This window comes from Podarcis vaucheri (genome assembly GCF_965113315.1).
Source record: "Podarcis vaucheri genome assembly, chromosome: Z".
Taxonomy (NCBI): domain Eukaryota; kingdom Metazoa; phylum Chordata; class Lepidosauria; order Squamata; family Lacertidae; genus Podarcis; species Podarcis vaucheri.
This window is the reverse complement of record NC_138758.1, coordinates 20,318,558-20,333,997: the sequence shown is the minus strand read 5'-3', so window position 1 is coordinate 20,333,997 and position 15,440 is coordinate 20,318,558. Positions and strand designations below refer to the sequence as shown.

The 15,440-nt window shown below is 43.1% G+C and overlaps 1 protein-coding gene and 1 pseudogene across 12 annotated transcripts in view; one reads left to right on the top strand and one right to left on the bottom strand.

The window, feature by feature from the left end:
* The window catches only part of LOC309523627 (putative G-protein coupled receptor 34), a 303,235-nt gene that overhangs the window by 137,926 nt on the left and 149,869 nt on the right, over positions 1–15,440 (bottom strand). The gene's annotated exons all lie outside the window — the stretch shown is intronic.
* On the top strand, positions 1,244–2,028 carry LOC309523534 (DNA-binding protein inhibitor ID-3-A-like; annotated as a pseudogene). The gene is made up of 2 exons: positions 1,244–1,349; positions 1,440–2,028. The product of its transcript is annotated as a DNA-binding protein inhibitor ID-3-A-like (transcript).

Here is a 15,440-nt window from a genome sequence, read left to right as displayed (position 1 = left end):
CAAAAGAAGTGAAGATGCAGTGCTTTATCAGGCACAACAATCATTAGAGAGGTTCATTCAGGGATTAATTAACAAAAAAAAGAGGGGATCCTAACAGCAAAAAAGGCTGCATCATACTACTGTTTGACTCATGTTTTGCAACCCTTTTGTGCACCTGTCCCACTCTGAAAAGCTTAGTATAAAAAAAGAAAAGGGATGGATTTGGTGGGTCCCTTGCAGAAAACCAGTACTGGGAAGCAATATGTTTCTGTTATAATTCATTATGTTTCTAGGTATGTTTGGGCTACTATCCTGCCCAACAATGCTGTATATCACCTAATGAAAGCTTTCGGCCCCCCGGTTCCGGAATTGAAATATTAATAGAGAATGTGTAAAACATGCAGGGGTAAGCAAGAAAATAATAATAAAATCAATTGAATAATTATTAAATTATTAACAACACAACAAGATGGAAGAAGTAAAATACTGAGATCACACATGGGTGAAGGGGAGTGGGGGTATTTGGGAACTAATAATATCATTTATAATATAATTTGTTAATTGTGTTGTATTTACATACAACAATTGGAAGCCTAGAGTATTTAGATATATTTTAATTTAGGTAATCTATATAATAGGCTTAAATTATAAAATGAATATGGATTTTGAATTTGATGTTTGTAAATTTTTTTTGGTTTTGAAATAAAAAGAAAAAGAAAAGAAAAAGAAACAATTTGAATCCACTATAATCAGCCAGCAAGTGATCCACAAGAGCCAGATTCTGGACTTGAAGAATTCCAAGCACATTTATCTTCATTTTTCATTCTGGCCAAAATTATGCCAATAACCTTAAACTAAATTTGGCATCAATTGTGTCTTTATTTGGGGAGGTCTTGTGGGTCTTAACACACAAAGCACCAAAGTCAGCCGTGGAAATCTTGCAACATGTCATAGATTCCATAGGTCCTCTCCTGTTGTAGAGAAGATAGAAGGAGAGAGAGAGAAAAGACCTTGACTGGGGAAAGGATCAGAAAATATTTGCTGCTGCAAAGGTAGCATTTCTGTTTTTAAAATATATACATGGGGCTTTTTTTGCAAAGAGAAGCATTTTCTGTGTGCACACAATAGAGAATCAACCAGGCTGCCAAGCAAGGGGCAGTATCGATCTCTCTCTCTCCTGAGGTTGCTTGCTTGCTTCTCCCGCCTTAAGGAAGGAAATCTTGCCCTTCTGAAAATCCCTGCTGGTTTCTCCTCCTTCATGGCCATGAAAGGAATCAGCCCAGTCAGATCAGTCAGGATCTGCTAGGAAGCAAGCTTTGTGCTGCCTCTCTGATCAGAGCCTCACCATCACCCAGGGAACGAACAACAGAATGAAGCCCCTCAGCCCGTGACTCCTGCTTCACAGGCCTTCAGAAAAAGGCAACAAGTCTTGCCAAAACAAAAAAAAGACAAAAAACCAGAGCCCGGCTCAGGAGGGGCCCAAGAACCTCCTTTACAACATGAATGACTGCTACTCCAAGCTGCGCGAGCTGGTGCAGAGGATCCCGCAAGGCACCAAAGTCAGCCAAGTGGAAATCTTGCAGCACCTTATCAACTATATCTTTGACCTGCAGATCATGCTAGAGGAACAGGCGAAGAAGGGGCAAGATCCGCCCACAGCCGAAACTTCCCTACTCTCTTTAAAAGCTGCAGAGCGGGCATCCAAACTTTGCTCAAAAGAGGAGAGGAATCTCTGCCACTAACCTCTTAAAACAGACTGCAAGTGTGGGATCCTGGCGCTTGGTTCTCTCCAGTGAGACAGGAGATAGAAGAAGAGAGAAAAAATAAAGACCTGAACAGGGGAAAGGATTACATGTTTTAACCCCGTGCACCCAGTAATGAAGAGACCACCATCTTTCTCTTCCAGATAAACTGTAGAACATGGGTCTGGCCAGCCAGTTGCTGATGCCTTGACTGGTCTTCCAGAAACAACTTTCTGCCCTCAATCTGTTATTCTCTTCCAATGGCCTGAAAACAAAATTTGCAGGCCGGGGAGGGGGGCATTGAAAGTAAGCCCACTTTTCAATAACTATCGTATGGCTGTATTAAACAAGAAGAAACTTTGCAGAGGAAGAAATTTTGTGGCGTTTGTGTGTCAGACTGGGCGGATTATTATTATTAAAGCTCTGAACACTCAGATTCTTCATGCTAGTTTACTGGTCAGGAGATTTCTTACTGAAATCACACACTTTCAACAATGCAGCAACTTGTGACAAATGTGGACTGATCTGTCATTTGCTCAGAAAAAAGGGCAGCAATAACAAAAAACCCCAATTTACATATATGCAGCTTGTATGTATATTTTGGATTATAGTTTTTTAACATCTTTTTTTGGGGGGTGAAGGGGACTTTCAAGAACATGAAAACTGAGGGCTGTTTTGCCTCATGGTTTTTGTTGCTGAACCCTAATAGAGAGAACACATGCATCTTATTTGGCAGGAAGGTTGATTTCTTCATCCATGAATTGTACTTCCTTTGGTGTGTGGTTTTTTTAAAAAAACTTTTCATAAAAGCTTTTTGCATAATAAATCTTAAGCTGGTGTTTCTTTAAAAAAACCATATATATATATATATATATATATTTGCTTTCGTAGATTTTCACGGGTACAGGAATGCAGGTTTTGGTGTCTTCGGGTGTCTTCCCGTGTAAGAGTCGGGGTGTCTGTGCGACGTTTCGACGAGGTCTCACTCGTCATCTTCAGGCTGGTGCTTTCGGCTTCTTGTTACTGGAACAGAGCAGAGTCTGGTGTTTGAGTTCCTATAAATACTGTTGAGGGGTGTGGTGTATAGCCTCCAACGTTCTGGGCAGAGAGGAAGTTCCTAGATTAGTGTGCCTTTTCTTCTTTTGTTCCTTAATTACTTGAGGGATATCTTGGGTGATTTCATGAGTGATATTCTGAATATCACTGGGTGGGTCATTAAGTGTAGATTAGTTGCTAAAGCTTTCGTGTCTTGACCTCTTGAGCTTGTGAAGAGTTTTTCTGAGAAGATGGCTGTGCTGCATTTAGTTGTGCTCTGGCTTGGCTTCGTGTATAGGGGCGAGCTGTGGTTTTGTGCCTTGTGCCAGCCAGATCTGTGTAGGGATTGCAGGGGGGTGCAGCATCCGGAGGTGCCACTATAGTTTGGCTACTGGATGGAGTCTGTAAAACATCATATGCGGAGTCGAAGCTAGCCTGACCAAAATCGACCCAGATGAAGCCAATAAAATCAGACTTGAAGTCACCAACATCCTCTGCTCCAGCAAACCACCCAGAAGCAATTTACACAAAGAAGAACAGAAAGCACTCACCAACCTGAGGAAAGACAACAACATAATCATTCTCCCAGCAGACAAAGGCAACGCCACTGTTGTGATGAACACATCGGACTACCAAGCAAAACTATCAAATCTACTCCAAGACCCTACCTACCAACCTATAAGAACAGATCCCACCACCTATCTGGAAAAAACCACCAAATCCAAAATAAAAGCCTCTCCTATCAGTGAAGAAATCCAGCTAAGAATCATCCCCAGAGAAAAATCATCCAGATGCCCCAAACTCTACGGTCTCCCCAAGATACACAAAGAAGGAACACCACTCAGACCAATAGTCAGCTCCATAGGCTCACCTCTACAAAATCTCGCTAAATTTCTCGCTAAGCAACTTCAGCCCTATGCAGAATCCATCGCTTCACACGTTACTAACTCCTTCCAGTTCATAGAAACAATAAAGAAACAATACCTACATCCCGATGACCTACTTGTGAGCTTCGATGTTGTATCTCTCTTCACTCAAGTGCCCATTAATGAAGCCTTGACAGCCATTCAAAACAAATACAACCCCCCCAAATACATCCTGGACCTGACCAACCACTGCCTAACCAACACGTACTTCATCCACAATGGACAAAGATACAAACAGATAGAAGGAGCACCTATGGGATCACCCCTCTCACCGGTCATCGCAAATTTGTACATGGAACACTTTGAAACCAATGCTTTAGACAAGTCAGAACACAAACCCAAACTTTGGCTCAGATATGTTGACGACACCTTTGTAATTTGGCAACACGGGAAAGAAAAACTAGATAGCTTCCTCACACATCTCAACAGCCTACACCCCAAAATACAATTCACTATGGAAATAGAAGACAACAACCAACTCCCCTTTCTTGACGTCCTAATCTACAAAAAACCTGATGGCTCCCTAGGACACACTATCTACCGGAAAAAAACACACACCAACCGCTACTTACATGCACAATCACACCACCACCCTGCACAAATAAACTCCGTAGCCAAGACTCTCATCTCCAGAACCAAACGCCTGGCTGACAAAGACCACTTGACAACTGAGTTACAGAATCTCTCAAATGTGTTAATCGCCAATGGATACCAGAAAAACAGGGTTACGAAGCTAATCCAAAAAGAAACACCCCCCAAAAACCAAGACACAGAAGAAAACAATGGCATGGCCCTCCTTCCTTATATCAAGGGCACTACAGACAAAATCAGCAAAATCCTCCATAAACACAATATCAAAACAGCCTTCTGCACCAACCAAAAAATAGCCAATATCCTCAGAAACCCAAAAGACAAAATCCAGCTGGAAAACCAAGGGGTCTATGAAATACCCTGCAAAGTCTGCCCAGCCACGTACATTGGACAAACAAACAGACGAATAAATGCACGTATTGCAGAACACAAGAATGCCGTCAAAAAAGAAGAAAAAACTTCCTCTCTTTTCCAACACATGAAAGAAACAGGACACGAAATTAATTTTGCAGATTCCAAATTGCTCTTTAACATGGAACATCACCACAAGAGAATAATCATGGAAGCCATCGAGATAGAGAAACACCCTCACAACATGAACAAGCGTGACGACACGTCCCGCCTGCCAGACATCTGGAAATTAGCCCTCCCCACAAAAACCGACACCAGAACCAGAGGCACACAGAACGCCGTCACCAATCAACCACACCAGACCCAAACCCAGACCCTCTCCACAGACATATTACAGACTCCATCCAGTAGCCAAACTATAGTGGCACCTCCGGATGCTGCACCCCCCTGCAATCCCTACACAGATCTGGCTGGCACAAGGCACAAAACCACAGCTCGCCACTATACACGAAGCCAAGCCAGAGCACAACTAAATGCAGCACAGCCATCTTCTCAGAAAAACTCTTCACAAGCTCAAGAGGTCAAGACACGAAAGCTTTAGCAACTAATCTACACTTAATGACCCACCCAGTGATATTCAGAATATCACTCATGAAATCACCCAAGATATCCCTCAAGTAATTAAGGAACAAAAGAAGAAAAGGCACACTAATCTAGGAACTTCCTCTCTGCCCAGAACGTTGGAGGCTATACACCACACCCCTCAACAGTATTTATAGGAACTCAAACACCAGACTCTGCTCTGTTCCAGTAACAAGAAGCCGAAAGCACCAGCCTGAAGATGACGAGTGAGACCTCGTCGAAACGTCGCACAGACACCCCGACTCTTACACGGGAAGACACCCGAAGACACCAAAACCTGCATATATATATATATATATATATATATATATATATATATATATATATATTTGCTCACACAAACACACACATATATATCTACATATACATACACACACACACACACACACACACACATATGTGTGTGTGTGAACAGCAGTGCTTCATCAGGCACAGTCATTAGGAAGGTTCATTTAGGGACTAATTAACAAAAAAGAGGAGGGGCTCCTAGCAGCCAGAGAGGGCGCACTGCTTGGAAAGGAGCAAAGCTATATGTACTCATCACTCCTTTTCTGCACCAAGATCAAACCCCTTTTTGAAAAGCCCTTAGATTGGCTACCCATTAAGGGCTTACTTAGATTAAGATGTTGCTTGTCCAAAGATACACCCTTATGCTGCTTGGCCCCTTCAACAGAACAGTTTAGGAGTTCAACTGCCTCTTCCCAATGGATGACTTTGTGGACTCACTAAAGTTTCTGGTGTGGATGTGGCTGTTCACCTGCGTTTCTGTCTTATTCAAAGACTCTGATTTCACCTCTTCAGTATTCCCTTTATTTATGAAAAGCACCAGGTTAGAAGTGACCATTCTAGTGAAACTGCATCTCAAAAAGGGCATTGGCAAATGTCCTTTTCAGCACTTTTCTGCACAAAAATTGATTCCCTTGCAAACATGCAATCAGGTGGTATAGCCACACAGTTCACACCCTTCCTCTCAGGCAGGAATGCCTCCTTCAGGAGGTACAATGACACCATTTGCAGCCACTGGAATCAGCCAGCAAGTGATCCACAAGAGCCAGAATACTATCTTTCCTTTTAAAATAAAAACATCCATATGTATTTGTCAGGCTGGCTCCAATACTTCCAACTGAATGAAAGACAAGGAAAATAGGGTTTGCTGGAGAAATATCAAAACTAAAGGGAACTCTAATCCAGCCTAAAGGAAAATATCTATCTAAAATGTATAATCTCCTCCACAATTCACACCCTGCCATTATAGAACTTTTGTCTCACTTAAAACGCTCAACCTTCTCTGAGGATGAACACCTCTGAACACATAGGGACAGAGAAACCTAACACATTGTGCAGCCTCTGGAATCAGCCAGCAAGTGATCCACAAGAGCCAGATTCTGGACTTGAAGAATGCCAAGCACATTTATCTGGCCTTTTCATTCTCTCTGCAAGAGGAGAGAAGTGAAAGGCAGTGCTACATCTGGCACAGTCATTAGGGAGGTGCATTCAGGGATTAATTCACAAAGAAGAAGAGGGGATCCTAACAGCCAGAAAGGGTGCTCTGCTTGGAAAGCAGCAAAGAGCTGGCTGCTCCGTCCTGTCCTCCTCCTCCTCCTCCTCCTCCTCTTCCTCCTCCTCCTTCTTCTTCTTCTGCTGCTAATGAGACCTGGAGCAAAGCAGGCCGAGTTCCTGGCTTCATCATCGGTGCCATTTGCAGAAGGGTGATTTCCGCAGCCCCCCACCATCCCACCCCCCTCCTCTATACTATGTAAATAGAATTACAGGATTTCCCACAGTTTCTGCTTTCCTCTTCATAGCTGCTGCTCAAGTACTATCTTTCCTTTTGAAATAAAAAATTGCAGGTTTCTCCACAGTTTCTGTACATACATCAGCAATATGTATGCTTCAGCCTTTCCTACACCAATATGTATTCCTTTCCAAACATGCCTTCAGGTGGTACAGCCAGACAGTTCACACCCTGCGCTTAATGAACTTTTCAGTTACTGCACACACTCCAAATTTGCGGAGGATGCACCTGTGTTACTCGCAGCGGGGTATCCCAAAACCCCTCAACACAAGTGTCCTTTCTCCTTTTCTGCACCAAGATTCAATCCCTTGCCAACACCTTACCAGAAGATGCAGCCACACAACTCAGACCTTATATAATCCATGGATGAAATATAAATATCTCCTGGAACCTACAAGCCCTTGGTACATTTCACACATTGAAGCCTTTGGCTTGAGGAAGAAAAACATGAAGGGAAATCGGGCAACATATAAAATGTTATTAGAGGGGGAAATTAATAAATTAAGAGGAAAGGACTTTGACATCCATATGTATTTGTCAGGCTGGCTCCAATACTTCCAACTGAATGAAAGACAAGGAAAATAGGGTTTGCTGGAGAAATATCAAAACTAAAGGGAACTCTAATCCAGCCTAAAGGAAAATATCTATCTAAAATGTATAATCTCCTCCACAATTCACACCCTGCCATTATAGAACTTTTGTCTCACTTAAAACGCTCAACCTTCTCTGAGGATGAACACCTCTGAACACATAGGGACAGAGAAACCTAACACATTGTGCAGCCTCTGGAATCAGCCAGCAAGTGATCCACAAGAGCCAGATTCTGGACTTGAAGAATCCCAAGCACATTTATCTCGCTTTTTCATTCTCTCTGCAAGAGGAGAGAAGTGAAAGGCAGTGCTACATCTGGCACAGTCATTAGGGAGGTGCATTCAGGGATTAATTCACAAAGAAGAGGAGGTGATCCTAACAGCCAGAAAGGGTGCTCTGCTTGGAAAGCAGCAAAGAGCTGGCTGCTCCGTCCTGTCCTCCTCCTCCTCCTCCTCCTCCTCCTCCTCCTCTTCCTCCTCCTCCTCCTTCTTCTTCTGCTGCTAATGAGACCTGGAGCAAAGCAGGCCGAGTTCCTGGCTTCATCATCGGTGCCATTTGCAGAAGGGTGATTTCCGCAGCCCCCCACCATCCCACCCCCCTCCTCTATACTATGTAAATAGAATTACAGGATTTCCCACAGTTTCTGCTTTCCTCTTCATAGCTGCTGCTCAAGTACTATCTTTCCTTTTGAAATAAAAAATTGCAGGTTTCTCCACAGTTTCTGTACATACATCAGCAATATGTATGCTTCAGCCTTTCCTACACCAATATGTATTCCTTTCCAAACATGCCTTCAGGTGGTACAGCCAGACAGTTCACACCCTGCGCTTAATGAACTTTTCAGTTACTGCACACACTCCAAATTTGCGGAGGATGCACCTGTGTTACTCGCAGCGGGGTATCCCAAAACCCCTCAACACAAGTGTCCTTTCTCCTTTTCTGCACCAAGATTCAATCCCTTGCCGACACCTTACCAGAAGATGCAGCCACACAACTCAGACCTTATATAATCCATGGATGAAATATAAATATCTCCTGGAACCTACAAGCCCTTGGTACATTTCACACATTGAAGCCTTTGGCTTGAGGAAGAAAAACATGAAGGGAAATCGGGCAACATATAAAATGTTATTAGAGAGGGAAATTAATAAATTAAGAGGAAAGGACTTTGACATCCATATGTATTTGTCAGGCTGGCTCCAATACTTCCAACTGAATGAAAGACAAGGAAAATAGGGTTTGCTGGAGAAATATCAAAACTAAAGGGAACTCTAATCCAGCATAAAGGAAAATTTCTATCTAAAATGTATAATCTCCTCCATAATTCACACCCTGCCATTATAGAACTTTTGTCTCACTTAAAACGCTCAACCTTCTCTGAGGATGAACACCTCTGAACACATAGGGACAGAGAAACCTAACACATTGTGCAGCCTCTGGAATCAGCCAGCAAGTGATCCACAAGAGCCAGATTCTGGACTTGAAGAATCCCAAGCACATTTATCTGGCTTTTTCATTCTCTCTGCAAGAGGAGAGAAGTGAAAGGCAGTGCTACATCTGGCGCAGTCATTAGGGAGGTGCATTCAGGGATTAATTCACAAAGAAGAGGAGGTGATCCTAACAGCCAGAAAGGGTGCTCTGCTTGGAAAGCAGCAAAGAGCTGGCTGCTCCGTCCTGTCCTCCTCCTCTTCCTCCTCCTCCTCCTTCTTCTTCTGCTTCTAATGAGACATGGAGCAAAGCAGGCCGAGTTCCTGGCTTCATCATCGGTGCCATTTCCAGAAGGGTGGTTTCCGCAGCCCCCCACCATCCCACCCCCTTCCTCTATACTATGTAAATAGAATTACAGGATTTCCCACAGTTTCTGCTTTCCTCTTCATAGCTGCTGCTCAAGTACTATCTTTCCTTTTGAAATAAAAAATTGCCGGTTTCTCCACAGTTTCTGTACATACATCAGCAATCTGTATGCTTCAGCCTTTCCTACACCAAAATGGATTCCGTTCCAAACATGCCTTCTGGTGGTACAGCCAGACAGTTCACACCCTGCCCTTAATGAACTTTTCAGTTACTGCACACACTCCAAATTTGCGGAGGATGCACCTGTGTTACTCGCAGCGGGGTATCCCAAAACCCCTCAACACAAGTGTCCTTTCTCATTTTCTGCACCAAGATTCAATCCCTTGCCGACACCTTACCAGAATATGCAGCCACACAACTCAGACCTTATATAATCCATGGATGAAATATAAATGTCTCCTAGAACCTACAAGCCCTTGGTGCATTTCACACATTGAAGCCTTTGGCTTGAGGAAGAAAAACATGAAGGGAAATCGGGCAACATATAAAATGTTATTAGAGGGGGAAATTAATAAATTAAGAGGAAAGGACTTTGACATCCATATGTATTTGTCAGGCTGGCTCCAATACTTCCAACTGAATGAAAAACAAAGAAAATAGGGTTTGCTGGAGAAATATCAAAACTAAAGGGAACTCTAATCCAGCCTAAAGGAAAATATCTATCTAAAATGTATAATCTGCTCCACAATTCACACCCTGCCATCAAAGAACTTTTGTCTCACTTAAAACGCTCAACCTTTTCTGAGGATGAACATCTCAAAACACATAGGGACAGAGAAAGCTAAAAGATTCTACAGTTTGATTGCACCCAAATGGCAGAACATTTAGAGTGCTCCTTGCAGGCGTGTTTTAAACTTTAATACCATGGGGCTCCAACCATTTGTGCCATATGACCAAGCAAGGCATCTTTCCAACTGCAGCAGCCCCATTTCCTTTGTAAAAGATGGAAAAAACACAGTTCCATGAAACAACAGGTAATGTAGTGTGAAAGAAACATGGCGAGGGGGACAGAAGCCCTAACAGAATAATCAGGCACACAAAAACAATAATTAACACTTCTAAATACAGCCTATGGCACAAAACCATTCAATGTTTAATCTCCTCCACAATTCACATCCTGCCATCAAAGAACGTTTGCCTCACTTAAAGCACTCAACCTTTTCTGAGGTTGAACACCTCAGAACACAAAGGGACAACAGAAGCTAAAAGGACAGGCCAATAACTTCTGTCTTGCAAGTAAAATTTTCGGATGAGCCAAACCTTTTCTCAAAAGGGGGGGAGAGGAAGAAAGATGGAGGAGAAATTGGAATGTTAATACCCCCCTCCAAATCTGGGAAAAATTGGTGGAGACGATAGCATTGGGGAAGCTATGTAGAAAATCTTAAAATCATATTTCTTATAAGCCCCCGATTTTTCCCCAGCATAACTAATTTTTATTTGGCTTTGGCTTTCTGTAAATTTAATTACCCAAAGTGTATTTCTACATGTATAGCAGGAGACCAAAACACTGGAAAGAAAATACAGTCTTGAAGAGACTAGTAAATTAATTGTGATGACTATGTTGGGTTTCTATTTCTTTTGTTGGGTCAGAGTACTACAATCAAGTGCTAGCATATAATTTAGGATGCTTCTAGATTCCATGTTCTTTTTTTGTGAAGCTCATTGTGTTTAACACAATGTGACAAATCAGGTAAAAACTGTTAACCTTTTTTTTCTGGTGCTGTCAGAGTGTATGCTTTTGCACATTTGAAGTGCAGCCTGAAAGCAAATTATGTATATAATAAATTACCCTCCCCCTTCCAAATCTGGGGCAAACTGGTGGAGACGATAGCGGTGGGGAAGCTACAAGAATTATTGGAAAACACAGATAATAAAATGCATTCCCCTCTGGGTTGAATCCTGGCCATGGGAGCTCAATCCCCCCAATATTGAGGGGGCCAACATCCCCCGTTGGGTTGTTGTTATGGGGAATCAAATTACAACCACCATCAGCTGCAAGAGACACACGCCATAGGTAGCGGAGCGGGACATGCGACAGTGAGGATGTGGATAACCAAGAATGGAGCTCTCTGAACAAGAAGCGGAAGATGCTGGCTGGCCAGCACGAAGACGCCCGCGAGCTGAAGGAGAACCTGGACCGGCGAAAGCACGTGGTCTTGGACATCCTATGCAATTACCTCTCGGGGGAGCAGCTCCGAGACTACCAGCATTTCGTGAAGATGAAATCTGGAACAGCGCGAGTTGGCCAGCAAGATCAAGCTAGGGCAGGAACAGCTCAAGTGCCTTCTGGAGAGCCTCCCCACGGACTTCGTGCTTAGCAGCAGAAGGGGAGCAGAACCTCCATCAGCCACCGGGACCAGCCGACCTCCCGCACCAGCATCTTCGCTCTGACCCTTCCAGACGCGGCTGCATCAAACCTTTTCTTCTCAGAATTATTTAATCAGAAACCTCTTTTAACTTTTTTATTAAAAAAAGAATAGAGGGAGGATTAAATTATTATTATTTAATTAATGTTGGGGTGCGGGGGAAATAAACAGCACAGTAAGATTTCTTTTTCTTCTTCATCGTCTCCCAGAGATCACGATTTAAATCTGTTTGGAATACATTGGATTCTTGTGGCCAAGAAAGATGCAGAAGAGACTGGCTGCAGGTTCTACGGGGGAGGTCAGTAGCTAATTATAAACAAACTCAAGCTGTCCCTGCTGAAGGAGTCTTGCCCCCCTCCCCCCTCTGAGCCCCTGACAGTCGTTAAAATAATGGCGGATATACAATAATGAAGCCTTAATTGAAATATTAATGAGAGACCTGCTGTCTTGAACAATATCCATATTTATATTTTTTTAAAGCTACAAGATAGAATTCTGTAAAGATTTTGTACATATGCTAACCAGTTATCGATTCTACTTGAACATGTACGTAGGGGAGAAATGGTTAAATGTTTGTTGTTGTTGTTTTTGTACTTCACAATGGAAAAGAAAAGAGGAACACCCTCGCCCCCACCCACCCCCCCAAAAAACCCATAGTCACACACCATATCTAAATAAAGGACTAGCCGGAAAAGCTACAGGCCAGGATCCAAGGATGCTTGCATGCAGACAGATGTACTTGGTGAATGTCAACCCAGACGTTGGATGTGGGTGCAGTTTGGCATCTCGTTTTCCCTGGGCAAGGATCCCCAGTCAGAGTGCTATGGCTCTCTCCTTTTTCTCCCTCTCCCCTGCATGGTGGGATCCAGTGCAGGTCCGTGAGCAGGGTCCGTCCCCCCCGTGTACTATCCAGGTGGTCACTGGATTGCAGCTTTTTATCTCTCTCAGTGCCCAGTGAATGTTGCCAGTAAGTGACATTTCCACAAAAGCGTTACACAGCAAAATCCCGTCTTCCAGATCTGCAGTGCGAAGCAGCCGCCGTTGGAACAAGCACTTGTGTGAACCAAACAACTCAGGAGTCAACGTGAAACTGAAGCAAAGAGATACTTCCTCCTTGAGATTCTCTCTTGGGCTCTGTGATATTATTATTTTTTTAATAAAGAAAAACATTAACAAGAGAAAGCCTGGAACTGCATGCAGCCTGCAAACTTATTTGAATGACTTCTTGACGTGGTTCATTGAATGTCCTTATTTATAGATTGCTGGAAACGGAAACGGAGAAAATAAATTCTTCATGCTCCTGCTATTTGCAGAATCTAATGATTTGCAGAATCTAATGAAAATTAATAAATTAAGAACTTTGAAATCCATATATATTTGGCAGACTAGCTCCAATACTTCCAACTGAATGAAAGACAAGAAAAATGGGGTTTCCTGGAGAAATATCAAAATGACTGGGAAAGGCTGTGGAGGGAAATGCATGTTATAAGGGGGCAGTGAAGAAAGAGGGAAGAGAAGGAAGCGCTGTCCTGTTCTCAGATTGGGGACAGCCTCCCACTTCCTTCTTGCCAAACTGTGGAAGGATCAGACTCAATTTCCTCACCTCTTGACCCCTCAGCAAATGTCCAAGCTACAACCCCAGGGTGAAGTGTAAACCTCACCCCACAAGTCATGTGCCCTTAACTAAGTTTTACAGTCAGAGGCTGCTATCTAAAGAAGTATCTCCCATTTGTCGGAAGGCCACTTCAACTTCATCTAGCGCTCAGTTGCTTTCTTCACTGTCTTCCCACTGCTCCTGGGCAAGCTCTACGGGCTCGCTGACATCCCTGAGGTCCATAGACTATGCTGCTAACCACAGGGGAGACTATTTCCGCAAGCTGAACAAGGAGAGGGAATTCCACTACTCTGTCATCCAGTCCAAGCTGAATCACATGGTTTCCAGGCTGCCTAGGAGGGGCAATGCGGCAGAAAACTACATAGGCTGCCACCCAGTGAGGTGCAACTTAAAGCCTAGGCTGCGGATTAGCACAAGCCTCATAAACCTCAGAGACTTTGCACTGTATTCATCAAATGACTGCTTCTGAGAAATGGAATTGTGAGAGCTGGCACACATTACTGCCACACAGGGGGTGCGGCAGGCTTGGTGGTGGTTGTTTTTTTAACTTGGCTGCCCAGCCATCGTTGTGATACTGCAAGCCTTTCTCAGGCTTTGCCTTGCCATGGAGAAGAATGGTTTGGAATGCCAACCAATATGCACATTATACCTTGCGGCACAAAGGTAGCCATCGCATGGAAACACCTTCACGTTGCTCTTTGTGGCTTACATTTTGTGTGCGCCACTTGTAAGTGCTCCAGGCTTCACACTTGGTCAATTCTGTACTGCCCTAACAAATGTTGATTTCTAGTGCTTTTTTAGTCTAAGAAATCATGGGGTGACTTGGTTTTACCAAGGGACGATAATATTAGCTGTTTAGTTTGTTTAAAAAACCGCTAGGGCCTCTCTTTTTTTGTCCCAAAATAGGAGCATAGAAAAATATTTTCATTGTATGACCCTGTAGCTGATGGCCTGATAACAGATGGCTAATAAAAGACAATGACAAAAACAATGTACAGTGACTTGTAACTTTTCCAACATGCATGGCCATATCTTAGGGCTCCATTTAAAATTGTTTTTAGTGAAATCACTGACGTTTGTGGTCTGAATGTGGCTGTTAACCTATGTAGGTGCCTTGTTCAATGGGCTGACAAGGCTGAAACCGGCTCTCATTTCTCTCTTCACTATTCCCCTTATGAAAACCATTGGATTGAAATTGACCATTCTTGTGAACTAAATTCCACCCAACATAGGGGGGGGATTTTTTAAAAAAAATATTGGGTTGATGGCACAGTGAATGCCATCAACCTAGCATGATCCAGCAGTAGCTCCTATACAGCCATCCGCTGTCACTTAGATCAGTGACTAGGCACCATGCAAAAAGAAAGGGTTTGCAACCGTGATTGTAGTATTCACCTTTAAAAATATAAACATTTGAAGTTTTTGCACAGTTTCTGTATGGACATCAGCTATATGTATAAATAAATTATCATCATCATCATCTTTATACCCCACCCATTTGGCTGGCTTTCCCAAGGGACTCGGGGGGGGGGGGCTTACAGCATATCTAAAAACATCCAGCATTAAAAATCTTCTGATACATGGCTCAGGAGATCAAGAGGGAGAAGGAAGAGAAGGCAGGAAGGGTAACCATGTCAGACCACTAACTCCTCGAAATACAAATGCCTTCCGGATAGATTGCCCATAAACTCCACCCCTTGGTCCAACACGGTTACCTCTTCCATGCTTAGCTAATCTGTTCCTCCTTCCCTCTCTGAGGAAAAAAACCTATACCTTTTCCCCATACAAATGTTTAACTTTAACATATAAAATATACACTAATATAAGCAATATCAAAATACCAAAAAACCAGTATTATCGCAGGGTGCCAAGCCAAATTTAAAATGTTGGTCATGGTAGGATTCTATGCTGAAAAGATGTCCCGCCAATGGTGTGTGGTTCAATCCTGAATAT